Below are 12,577 nucleotides of genomic sequence, written 5' to 3'. Positions count from 1 at the left end.
TGGTAGGAGAATCTATATTAAAACAAAATCCTAGATTAAGATTTCCCGAGTATGTTAAGAACGGCTCCTTTTAAACAATCTTTGTGAAGAAATGGTAAAATGTGAGAGACGTGAAGAGCACATTCGATCTTAATATCATAAAAGACCTCTAAATATCAAGATCCTTGCACTGCAAAAAGCCTTGAAAGACCCACATGTGTCATGGCTATATTCTGCGTATCGAATTCTAGCCGTTATCATCCTTGTAATCTAGTATTATAGTTTGTACAACAAGATCGATCATAAGAGGGTTTTTAATAACATATACATAGTTGGCAGGTTATAAGCTTCTCATGCAGCCGACAAGGTTATCTTTGTGTTGAGTGTTGCAGATTGATTAGTTCAAGCTTAGGGACATTTATTGAAATCTGGACAAGATAGAAAGAAATGGTCAGCAGACAGATTAGGTGGAGAAGAAGTAGGACAACTAAGAAGAGTGATCTGCGTTGCCGTAACGACCTTTTTTCCCCAATAATTCTAGTTTACATCCTTCATAATGTCCTTTTTTATTGACCTAATCATTGAAAACTAAGTCAAGGGCTTCGTTATTGTCACTTTCCCTTATTGTTGGCGAACAGGAAGTATTGCAATCGTGTTAAATGTTCAGAAATTGAATTTTCACCGGATATACACGTTTTTATACTTCCTTTACAAGGAAAAACTCTGCTATGACCACTCACACGACTATCTCTTACTATTAACCTCTAGGTTCGAACTCATTAATATTCTTCAAGCTTGGAACCTTTTAACCATATTAATTCTCATCAACATTATAGTTTTTTAAAAACCGTACATTGCCCTTAATTGTTTCAAATCCACAGGCCACCAGGGGACAGAAGATACACCAACTTTATAATAATAACCAACAATGTAAAAATATTATATTGTCAATAAGCTCTGAAGATAACCTAGACCCTAGACCAGTGATGGCGAACCTTTTGAGCTCGGTGTGTCAAAATTTTGAAAAATCGAAACATAATTTTCGTGACGTATCACACATCACGAAAGTAAAGACTAAAAAAAATAGAAATATTTATAATTTTTTTAAGTTAATTATTTGTTTAATGCCATTTAAAATATAAAAACCAAAATTATTAACGTAAGTAATAATATTATTATTAATAACCAACTCTGGCCGTTATGAGAGACAAATATTTGAATTATGAATTTTTTTTATCTTTGAAGATGCGTATCACCCAAAATGAGCTCGCATATCATAGGTTCACCATCACTGCCCTAGGTCGAAAGCTCGGCAAAATAATTTTAAAAAATCATGACTGTAATTGGCATTATTCTTTGCTTGCTATTGGATTAATGAATCAGTCACCAAAAACAATGAACAATTTTATTTTCATCATTTTTCTCGGAAAATTCTTTTCTGATAGTTATTGGAGAGGATGGTTATAGAAGAGCAGTCATCCTTGCATATATCCATTTAAGGGGAGGCGCCACGGTAGCCGAGCGGTTAAGAGACGAGACCCGCAATGCTAAGATGTATTGTTGGTATAGTAGGTTCGATACCCGGTATCTTGGCCTTAGATTTTATTTAATGGTTAATATGAGAAATTTATAGTAAAGTATGTGTTTGCTAGTCGTATCTGTCCACGACACCTAATTGGTAATTGGACGTAAAGCCCAGCTAAAAAAATAGGCATCTACTTTACTTTTAAGGGTAATGTTTGGTTTTAAGAACTATAGCTAACAAGAAAGTAGGTTTCTAAAACTTGGAGTTTCAACAAAATGTTTACGTTAGTTGTAAGTGAAAATCTTATCGATTATTTACGAGTGATCTAAAACAAAAAAAATACTAATTAGCAGAATCTCTCGTTTCTAATTGTCGGAAAATATTCGTACAGTACATTGGCCGATAATAGAGCATCATTTTGATTTATGATACGATGTTCCCTACTTCCGGAAAGTATGACCGATAACGTGAACTGCAATAAATATTATAACGGTACTCATTAAGATTTCCTTCCGTATAATTGATGCAACAATAATATTGTCAATTCATACATAGCGGAATGGATTGTGTCCATTTATATGCCTAGTTTTACCATTTTTTTTTTCTTTTTTTTTAGCTGTATGACCTCATTTTCCGCAGGTAATGTCTATTTCCTGGTTTTATTGACGGCTACCTTAATGGAATAGAAATTTTAGAAATAGTTTTGGGCATGGACAATTGAAACGGGGCGCATCCTAATTTCCCCCCCCCCCCGGGAGCCTCAAAAGACCCGAGCAATTTACGGCCAGTCAAAATGCCGCAATAGTGTAGCCAATAATGCGTGGAAGCCTAAATTGTAGCAATGGTGGTTGAAAACCATAGCCAGAAGCAAGTAATAGATTAGTTTTTACCTTTTCGACAACCTAAACTAATATACTTGTAGAGCATTGTCAGACAGAAATTATAAACTATCACAATTTAACTCGATTACGTTTTTCACTTAAAAAGAAAATCATCACTATTCTATAATTAATCACTTATCTTACCGGAAACTGTTTTTCAGTTCGTACTGTATTAATTAAATTTACAATTCTATTCTGGATAACGGACTTCTTCTTACTGAAGAAAACACTGACCTTTGCCAGACTAAGGTTTGTTGACCGTTTCCATCTAAATCAGCACCTACGGATCCCAGGATCAGATTGATATCAGCAACATTTTCCCACATTCCTTAGTAATACTTCTTTTAATTTTTTCTTTTAAATAATTCAATATCATTTTATTCGTTTTCTTTACCAAATCGTAGAGATACTGTAGTTCTATAGCTAACATAAATGGCAACGTTTTAGTAACAGTAGTTACTGAGTTATAAAAGGTTAAATTTTGGAGCTTTTGCAAGTAGTTGAAATTTCAAACCGCAAATTCTTCTGGAATTTGGAGGGCGAAGATCTTTTTGGGCATGGTTTTTTATTTAGAGTGCAAATGAAGTGTATATGAAGACAACTTTAGTACAGTCGACTCTCGATAAATCGAAATACAAGGGACTACAAGAAAAATTCGAATTATCGAGACTTCGAATTATTGTATCAAGAATGGAAAAAAAAATTCGAATTATTAAGAGATTTTATTATGTATACGAGTATATGTATGTACAAACAGTGTGAGCTTACCTAAGTTTTAGACATATATAGCCTCAAGTAAAAAAGTAAAAATAATGAAAACGACAAAAAAGAACAAAAAAATTACATATGTATTAACATTTCAATAAATAATAATATACATATGTACCTAATTAAAAAAATGAAGAACAGTTTTTTGTTTCAATGTGGCTTGACTCAGTCAGTGACTTAGAATTGTAGAAAGCGTTTGTGGTGGAATATTGAGAGTTTTGGCGATATCTTTTCTTCTCGAACCGCTTTCCATGGCCGCGATAATTTTTCTGTATGTGGGACACAGTAAGGGAGACGTACTTCCCATCGTGACAAACTAAGAAAGAGATTTGTAAAGTTAAACTGGGCTGAAAGGAGGGAAACATTACGCAGGAAATGAACAATGAGCGGAAAATGAAAAGTAAACATTGCTAGGGAAAATTCAAATTATAAAGAGGGGAAGCAGCCTCGTTCGAATTGTAGAGCCTTCTCTCCCCCGGCAGTTAAGAAAAGAAGTTCGAGTTTAGAATTATCAAGAGTCGACTGTATATAATTGTATAAAATTTCGTAGAATTCTATCGAGCAGAAAACGAGATATTTAGGGTTAAAGTTGGCTTTCGTTTTACAGAATGAAAACTTTAACTTCAAATATCTCAAAAACTACTCGATAGATTTTCTTTATATTTTACGTGTATATGAAGACAAGTTTAGTCTATAATTGTATAAAATTTCGTAGAATTCTATCGAGCAGAAAACGAGATATTTAGGGTTAAAGTTGGCTTTCGTTTTACAGAATGAAAACTTTAACTTCAAATATCTCAAAAACTACTCGATAGATTTTCTTTATATTTTACGTGTATATGACGACAAGTTTAGTCTATAATTGTATAAAATTTCGCAGAATTCTATCAAGCAGAAAACGAGATATTTAGGGTTAAAGTTGGCTTTCGTTTTACAGAATGAAAACTTTAACATCAAATATCTCAAAAACTACTCGATAGATTTTCTTTATATTTTACGTGTATATGAAGACAAGTTTAGTCTATAATTGTATAAAATTTCGTACAATTCTATCGAGCAGAAAACGAGATATTTAGTGTTAAAGTTTGCTTTCGTTTTAGAGAATGAAAACTTTAACTTCAAATATCTCAAAAACTACTCGATAGATTTTCTTTATATTTTACGTGTATATGACGACAAGTTTAGTATATAATTGTAAAAAAATTTCGCAGAATTCTATCGAGCAGAAAACGAGATATTTAGGGTTAAAGTTGGCTTTCGTTTTACAGAATAAAAACATTAACTTCAAATATCGCAAAAACTACTCCATAGATTTTCTTTATATTTTACGTGTATATGACGACAAGTTTAGTATATAATTGTATAAAATTTCGCAGAATTCTATCACGCAGAAAACGAGATATTTAGTGTTAAAGTTTGCTATCGTTTTACAGAATGAAAACTTTAACTTCAAATATCTCAAAAACTACTCGATAGATTTTCTTTATATTTTACGTGTATATGACGACAAGTTTAGTATATAATTGTATAAAATTTCGTAGAATTCTATCGAGCAGAAAACGAGATATTTAGGGTTAAAGTTGGCTTTCGTTTTACAGAATGAAAACTTTAACTTCAAATATCTCAAAAACTACTCGATAGATTTTCTTTATATTTTACGTGTATATGAAGACAAGTTTAGTATATAATTGTATAAAATTTCGCAGAATTCTATCGAGCAGAAAACGAGATATTTAGTGTTAAAGTTTGCTTTCGTTTTACAGAATGAAAACTTTAACTTCAAATATCTCGTAAACTACTCGATTGATTTTCTTTATATTTTACGTGTATATTAAGACAAGTTTAGTATATAATTGTTTAAAATTTCGTAGAAATCTATGGAGCAGAATACGAGATATTTAGGGTTAAAGTTTGCTTTCGTTTTACAGAATGAAAATTTTACCTTCAAATATCTCAAAAACTACTCGATAGATTTTCTTTATATTTTACGTGTATATTAAGACAAGTTTAGTATATAATTGTTTAAAATTTCGTAGAAATCTATTGAGCAGAATACGAGATATTTAGGGTTAAAATTTGCTCTCTTTTTACAGAATGAAAACTTTACCTTCAAATATCTCAAAAACTACTCGATAGATTTTCTTTATATTTTACGTGTATATGAAGACTAGTTTAGTCTATAATTGTATAAAATTTCGTAGAAATCTATGGAGCATAATACGAGATATTTAGTGTTAAAGTTTGCTTTCGTTTTACAGAATGAAAACTTGAACTTCAAATATCTCTTAAACTACTCGATAGATTTTCTTTATATTTTACGTGTATATGAAGACAAGTTTAGTCTATAATTGTATAAAATTTCGCAGAATTCTATCGAGCAGAAAACGAGATATTTAGGGTTAAAGTTGGCTTTCGTTTTACAGAATAAAAACATTAACTTCAAATATCTCAAAAACTACTCGATAGATTTTCTTTATATTTTACGTGTATATGACGACAAGTTTAGTATATAATTGTATAAAATTTCGTAGAATTCTATCGAGCAGAAAACGAGATATTTAGGGTTAAAGTTGGCTTTCGTTTTACAGAATGAAAACTTTAACTTCAAATATCTCAAAAACTACTCGATAGATTTTCTTTATATTTTACGTGTATATGACGACAAGTTTAGTATATAATTGTATAAAATTTCGCAGAATTCTATCGAGCAGAAAACGAGATATTTAGTGTTAAAGTTTGCTTTCGTTTTACAGAATGAAAACTTTAACTTCAAATATCTCGTAAACTACTCGATTGATTTTCTTTATATTTTACGTGTATATTAAGACAAGTTTAGTATATAATTGTTTAAAATTTCGTAGAAATCTATGGAGCAGAATACGAGATATTTAGGGTTAAAGTTTGCTTTCGTTTTACAGAATGAAAATTTTACCTTCAAATATCTCAAAAACTACTCGATAGATTTTCTTTATATTTTACGTGTATATTAAGACAAGTTTAGTATATAATTGTTTAAAATTTCGTAGAAATCTATTGAGCAGAATACGAGATATTTAGGGTTAAAATTTGCTCTCTTTTTACAGAATGAAAACTTTACCTTCAAATATCTCAAAAACTACTCGATAGATTTTCTTTATATTTTACGTGTATATGAAGACTAGTTTAGTCTATAATTGTATAAAATTTCGTAGAAATCTATGGAGCATAATACAAGATATTTAGTGTTAAAGTTTGCTTTCGTTTTACAAAATGAAAACTTTAACTTCAAATATCTCTTAAACTACTCGATAGATTTTCTTTATATTTTACCTGTATATAAAGACAAGTTTAGTACATAATTCTATAAAATTTCGTAGAACTCTATCGAGCAGAATGCGAGATATTTAGGGTTAAAGTTTGCTTTTGTTTTAGAGAATGAAAACTTTAACTTCAAATATCTCGTAAACTGCTCGATAGATTTTCTTTATATTTTACGTGTATATTAAGACAAGTTTAGTATATATTTGTATAAAATTTCGTAGTAATCTATCGAGCAGAATACGAGATATTTAGGGTTAAAATTTGCTCTCTTTTAACGGAATGAAAACTTTAACTTGAAATATCTCGTAAACTACTCAATAGATTTTCTTTATATTTTACGTGTATATGAAGACAAGTTTAGTATATATTTGTATATAATTTCGTAGAAATCTATCGAGCAGAATACGAGATATTTAGGGTAAAAATTTGCTCTCTTTTAGCGGAATGAAAACTTTAACTTGAAATATCTCGTAAACTACTCAATAGATTTTCTTTATATTTTACGTGTATATGAAGACTAGTTTAGTCTATAATTGTATAAAATTTCGCAAAATTCTATCGAGCAGAAAACGAGATATTTAGTCTTAAAGTTTGCTTTCGTTTTACAAAATGAAAACTTTAACTTCAAATATGTCGTAAACTACTCGATAGAATATCTTTATATTTTACCTGTATATAAAGACAAGTTTAGTCTATAATTGTATAAAATTTCGTAGAATTCTATCGAGCAGAAAACGAGATATTTAGGGTTAAAGTTGGCTTTCGTTTTACAGAATGAAAACTTTAACTTCAAATATCTCAAAAACTACTCGATAGATTTTCTTTATATATTACGTGTATATGACGACAAGTTTAGTATATAATTGTATAAAATTTCGCAGAATTCTATCGAGCAGAAAACGAGATATTTAGTGTTAAAGTTTGCTTTCGTTTTACAGAATGGAAACTTTAACTTCAAATATCTCGTAAACTACTCGATAGATTTTCTTTATATTTTACGTGTATATTAAGACAAGTTTAGTCTATAATTGTATAAAATTTCGTAGAAATCTATCGAGCAGAATACGAGATATTTAGGGTTAAAATTTGCTTTCGTTTTACAGAATGGAAACTTTAACTTCAAATATCTCGTAAACTACTCTATAGATTTTCTTTATATTTTACGTGTATATTAAGACAAGTTTAGTCTATAATTGTATAAAATTTCGTAGAAATCTATCGAGCAGAATACGAGATATTTAGGGTTAAAGTTTGCTTTCGTTTTACAGAATGGAAACTTTAACTTCAAATATCTCGTAAACTACTCGATAGATTTTCTTTATATTTTACGTGTATATTAAGACAAGTTTAGTATATAGTTGTATAAAATTTCGTAGAAATCTATCGAGCAGAATACGAGATATTTAGGGTTAAAATTTGCTCTCTTTTAACGGAATGAAAACTTTAACTTGAAATATCTCGTAAACTACTCAATAGATTTTCTTTATATTTTACGTGTATATGAAGACTGGTTTAGTACATAATTCTTTAAAATTTCGTAGAACTCTATCGAGCAGAATGCGAGATATTTAGGGTTAAAATTTGCTTTCGTTTTACAGAATGAAAACTTTAACTTCAAATATCTCAAAAACTACTCGATAGATTTTCTTTATATTTTACGTGTATATGAAGACAAGTTTAGTCTATAATTGTATAAAATTTCGTAGAATTCTATCGAGCAGAAAACGAGATATTTAGTGTTAAAATTTGCTTTTGTTTTAGAGAATGAAAACTTTAACTTCAAATATCTCGTAAACTGCTCGATAGATTTTCTTTATATTTTACATGTATATTAAGACAAGTTTAGTCTATAATTGTATAAAATTTCGTAGAATTCTATCGAGCAGAAAACGAGATATTTAGTGTTAAAGTTTGCTTTCGTTTTAGAGAATGAAAACTTTAACTTGAAATATCTCGTAAACTACTCAATAGATTTTCTTTATATTTTACGTGTATATGAAGACAATTTTAGTCTATAATTGTATAAAATTTCGTAGAATTCTATCGAGCAGAAAACGAGATATTTAGTGTTAAAATTTGCTTTTGTTTTAGAGAATGAAAACTTTAACTTCAAATATCTCGTAAACTGCTCGATAGATTTTCTTTATATTTTACGTGTATATTAAGACAAGTTTAGTATATATTTGTATAAAATTTCGTAGAATTCTATCGAGCAGAAAACGAGATATTTAGTGTTAAAATTTGCTTTTGTTTTAGAGAATGAAAACTTTAACTTCAAATATCTCGTAAACTGCTCGATAGATTTTCTTTATATTTTACGTGTATATTAAGACAAGTTTAGTACATATTTGTATAAAATTTCGTAGAATTCTATCGAGCAGAAAACGAGATATTTAGTGTTAAAGTTTGCTTTTGTTTTAGAGAATGAAAACTTTAACTTCAAATATCTCGTAAACTGCTCAATAGATTTTCTTTATATTTTACGTGTATATTAAGACAAGTTTAGTATATATTTGTATAAAATTTCGTAGTAATCTATCGAGCAGAATACGAGATATTTAGGGTTAAAATTTGCTCTCTTTTAACGGAATGAAAACTTTAACTTGAAATATCTCGTAAACTGCTCGATAGATTTTCTTTATATTTTACGTGTATATTAAGACAAGTTTAGTATATATTTGTATAAAATTTCGCAGAAATCTATGGAGCAGAATACGAGATATTTAGGGTTAAAGTTTGCTTTCGTTTTACAGAATGGAAACTTTAACTTCAAATATCTCGTAAACTACTCGATAGATTTTCTTTATATTTTACGTGTATATGAAGACAAGTTTAGTACATAATTGTATAAAATTTCGTAGAAATATATGGAGCAGAATACGAGATATTTAGGGTTAAAGTTTGCTTTCGTTTTACAGAATGGAAACTTTAACTTCAAATATCTCGTAAACTACTCGATAGATTTTCTTTATATTTTACGTGTATATTAAGACAAGTTTAGTCTATAATTGTATAAAATTTCGTAGAATTCTATCGAGCAGAAAACGAGATATTTAGTGTTAAAATTTGCTTTTGTTTTAGAGAATGAAAACTTTAACTTCAAATATCTCGTAAACTGCTCGATAGATTTTCTTTATATTTTACGTGTATATGAAGACAAGTTTAGTACATAATTCTGTAAAATTTCGTAGAACTCTATCGAGCAGAATGCGAGATATTTAGGGTTAAAGTTTGCTTTCGTTTTACAGAATGAAAACTTTAACTTCAAATATCTCAAAAACTACTCGATAGATTTTCTTTATATTTTACGTGTATATGAAGACAAGTTTAGTCTATAATTGTATAAAATTTCGTAGAATTCTATCGAGCAGAAAACGAGATATTTAGTGTTAAAGTTTGCTTTCGTTTTAGAGAATGAAAACTTTAACTTCAAATATCTCGTAAACTGCTCGATAGATTTTCTTTATATGTTACATGTATATTAAGACAAGTTTAGTCTATAATTGTATAAAATTTCGTAGAATTCTATCGAGCAGAAAACGAGATATTTAGTGTTAAAGTTTGCTTTTGTTTTAGAGAATGAAAACTTTAACTTCAAATATCTCGTAAACTGCTCGATAGATTTTCTTTATATTTTACATGTATATTAAGACAAGTTTAGTATATATTTGTATAAAATTTCGTAGTAATCTATCGAGCAGAATACGAGATATTTAGGGTTAAAATTTGCTCTCTTTTAACGGAATGAAAACTTTAACTTGAAATATCTCGTAAACTACTCAATAGATTTTCTTTATATTTTACGTGTATATGAAGACAAGTTTAGTACATAATTGTATAAAATTTCGTAGAAATCTATGGAGCAGAATACGAGATATTTAGGGTTAAAGTTTGCTTTCGTTTTACAGAATGGAAACTTTAACTTCAAATATCTCGTAAACTACTCGATAGATTTTCTTTATATTTTACGTGTATATTAAGACAAGTTTAGTATATATTTGTATAAAATTTCGTAGAAATCTATCGAGCAGAATACGAGATATTTAGGGTTAAAATTTGCTCTCTTTTAACGGAATGAAAACTTTAACTTCAAATATCTCGTAAACTACTCAATAGATTTTCATTATATTTTACGTGTATATGAAGACAAGTTTAGTACATAATTGTATAAAATTTCGTAGAAATCTATGGAGCAGAATACGAGTTATTTAGGGTTAAAGTTTGCTTTCGTTTTACAGAATGGAAACTTTAACTTCAAATATCTCGTAAACTACTCGATAGATTTTCTTTATATTTTACGTGTATATTAAGACAAGTTTAGTCTATAATTGTATAAAATTTCGTAGAATTCTATCGAGCAGAAAACGAGATATTTAGTGTTAAAATTTGCTTTTGTTTTAGAGAATGAAAACTTTAACTTCAAATATCTCGTAAACTGCTCGATAGATTTTCTTTATATTTTACGTGTATATTAAGACAAGTTTAGTATATATTTGTATAAAATTTCGTAGAATTCTATCGAGCAGAAAACGAGATATTTAGTGTTAAAATTTGCTTTTGTTTTAGAGATTGAAAACTTTAACTTCAAATATCTCGTAAACTGCTCGATAGATTTTCTTTATATTTTACGTGTATATTAAGACAAGTTTAGTATATATTTGTATAAAATTTCGCAGAAATCTATGGAGCAGAATACGAGATATTTAGGGTTAAAGTTTGCTTTCGTTTTACAGAATGGAAACTTTAACTTCAAATATCTCGTAAACTACTCGATAGATTTTCTTTATATTTTACGTGTATATGAAGACAAGTTTAGTACATAATTGTATAAAATTTCGTAGAAATCTATGGAGCAGAATACGAGATATTTAGGGTTAAAGTTTGCTTTCGTTTTACAGAATGGAAACTTTAACTTCAAATATCTCGTAAACTACTCGATAGATTTTCTTTATATTTTACGTGTATATTAAGACAAGTTTAGTCTATAATTGTATAAAATTTCGTAGAATTCTATCGAGCAGAAAACGAGATATTTAGTGTTAAAATTTGCTTTTGTTTTAGAGAATGAAAAAATTAACTTCAAATATCTCGTAAACTGCTCGATAGATTTTCTTTATATTTTACGTGTATATGAAGACAAGTTTAGTACATAATTCTGTAAAATTTCGTAGAACTCTATCGAGCAGAATGCGAGATATTTAGGGTTAAAGTTTGCTTTCGTTTTACAGAATGAAAACTTTAACTTCAAATATCTCAAAAACTACTCGATAGATTTTCTTTATATTTTACGTGTATATGAAGACAAGTTTAGTCTATAGTTGTATAAAATTTCGTAGAATTCTATCGAGCAGAAAACGAGATATTTAGTGTTAAAGTTTGCTTTCGTTTTAGAGAATGAAAACTTTAACTTCAAATATCTCGTAAACTGCTCGATAGATTTTCTTTATATGTTACATGTATATTAAGACAAGTTTAGTCTATAATTGTATAAAATTTCGTAGAATTCTATCGAGCAGAAAACGAGATATTTAGTGTTAAAGTTTGCTTTTGTTTTAGAGAATGAAAACTTTAACTTCAAATATCTCGTAAACTGCTCAATAGATTTTCTTTATATTTTACGTGTATATTAAGACAAGTTTAGTATATATTTGTATAAAATTTCGTAGTAATCTATCGAGCAGAATACGAGATATTTAGGGTTAAAATTTGCTCTCTTTTAACGGAATGAAAACTTTAACTTGAAATATCTCGTAAACTACTCAATAGATTTTCTTTATATTTTACGTGTATATGAAGACAAGTTTAGTACATAATTGTATAAAATTTCGTAGAAATCTATGGAGCAGAATACGAGATATTTAGGGTTAAAGTTTGCTTTCGTTTTACAGAATGGAAACTTTAACTTCAAATATCTCGTAAACTACTCGATAGATTTTCTTTATATTTTACGTGTATATTAAGACAAGTTTAGTATATATTTGTATAAAATTTCGTAGAAATCTATCGAGCAGAATACGAGATATTTAGGGTTAAAATTTGCTCTCTTTTAACGGAATGAAAACTTTAACTTCAAATATCTCGTAAACTACTCAATAGATTTTCATTATATTTTACGTGTATATGA

The 12,577-nt window shown here is 28.7% G+C and overlaps 1 protein-coding gene across 9 annotated transcripts in view; it reads left to right on the top strand.

Annotated features, from left to right (window-relative positions):
• LOC141455206 (uncharacterized) overlaps positions 1-12,577 on the top strand; it is a 78,192-nt gene that overhangs the window by 27,046 nt on the left and 38,569 nt on the right. The window lies entirely within an intron of this gene.

This window comes from Rhodnius prolixus, unplaced genomic scaffold, assembly GCF_049639745.1.
Source record: "Rhodnius prolixus isolate KJV_2025 unplaced genomic scaffold, Rpr scaffold_33, whole genome shotgun sequence".
Classification (NCBI taxonomy): Eukaryota; Metazoa; Arthropoda; class Insecta; order Hemiptera; family Reduviidae; genus Rhodnius; species Rhodnius prolixus.
Note: the sequence above shows the minus strand (reverse complement) of the source record. Positions and strands in the feature narration are given on the sequence as shown.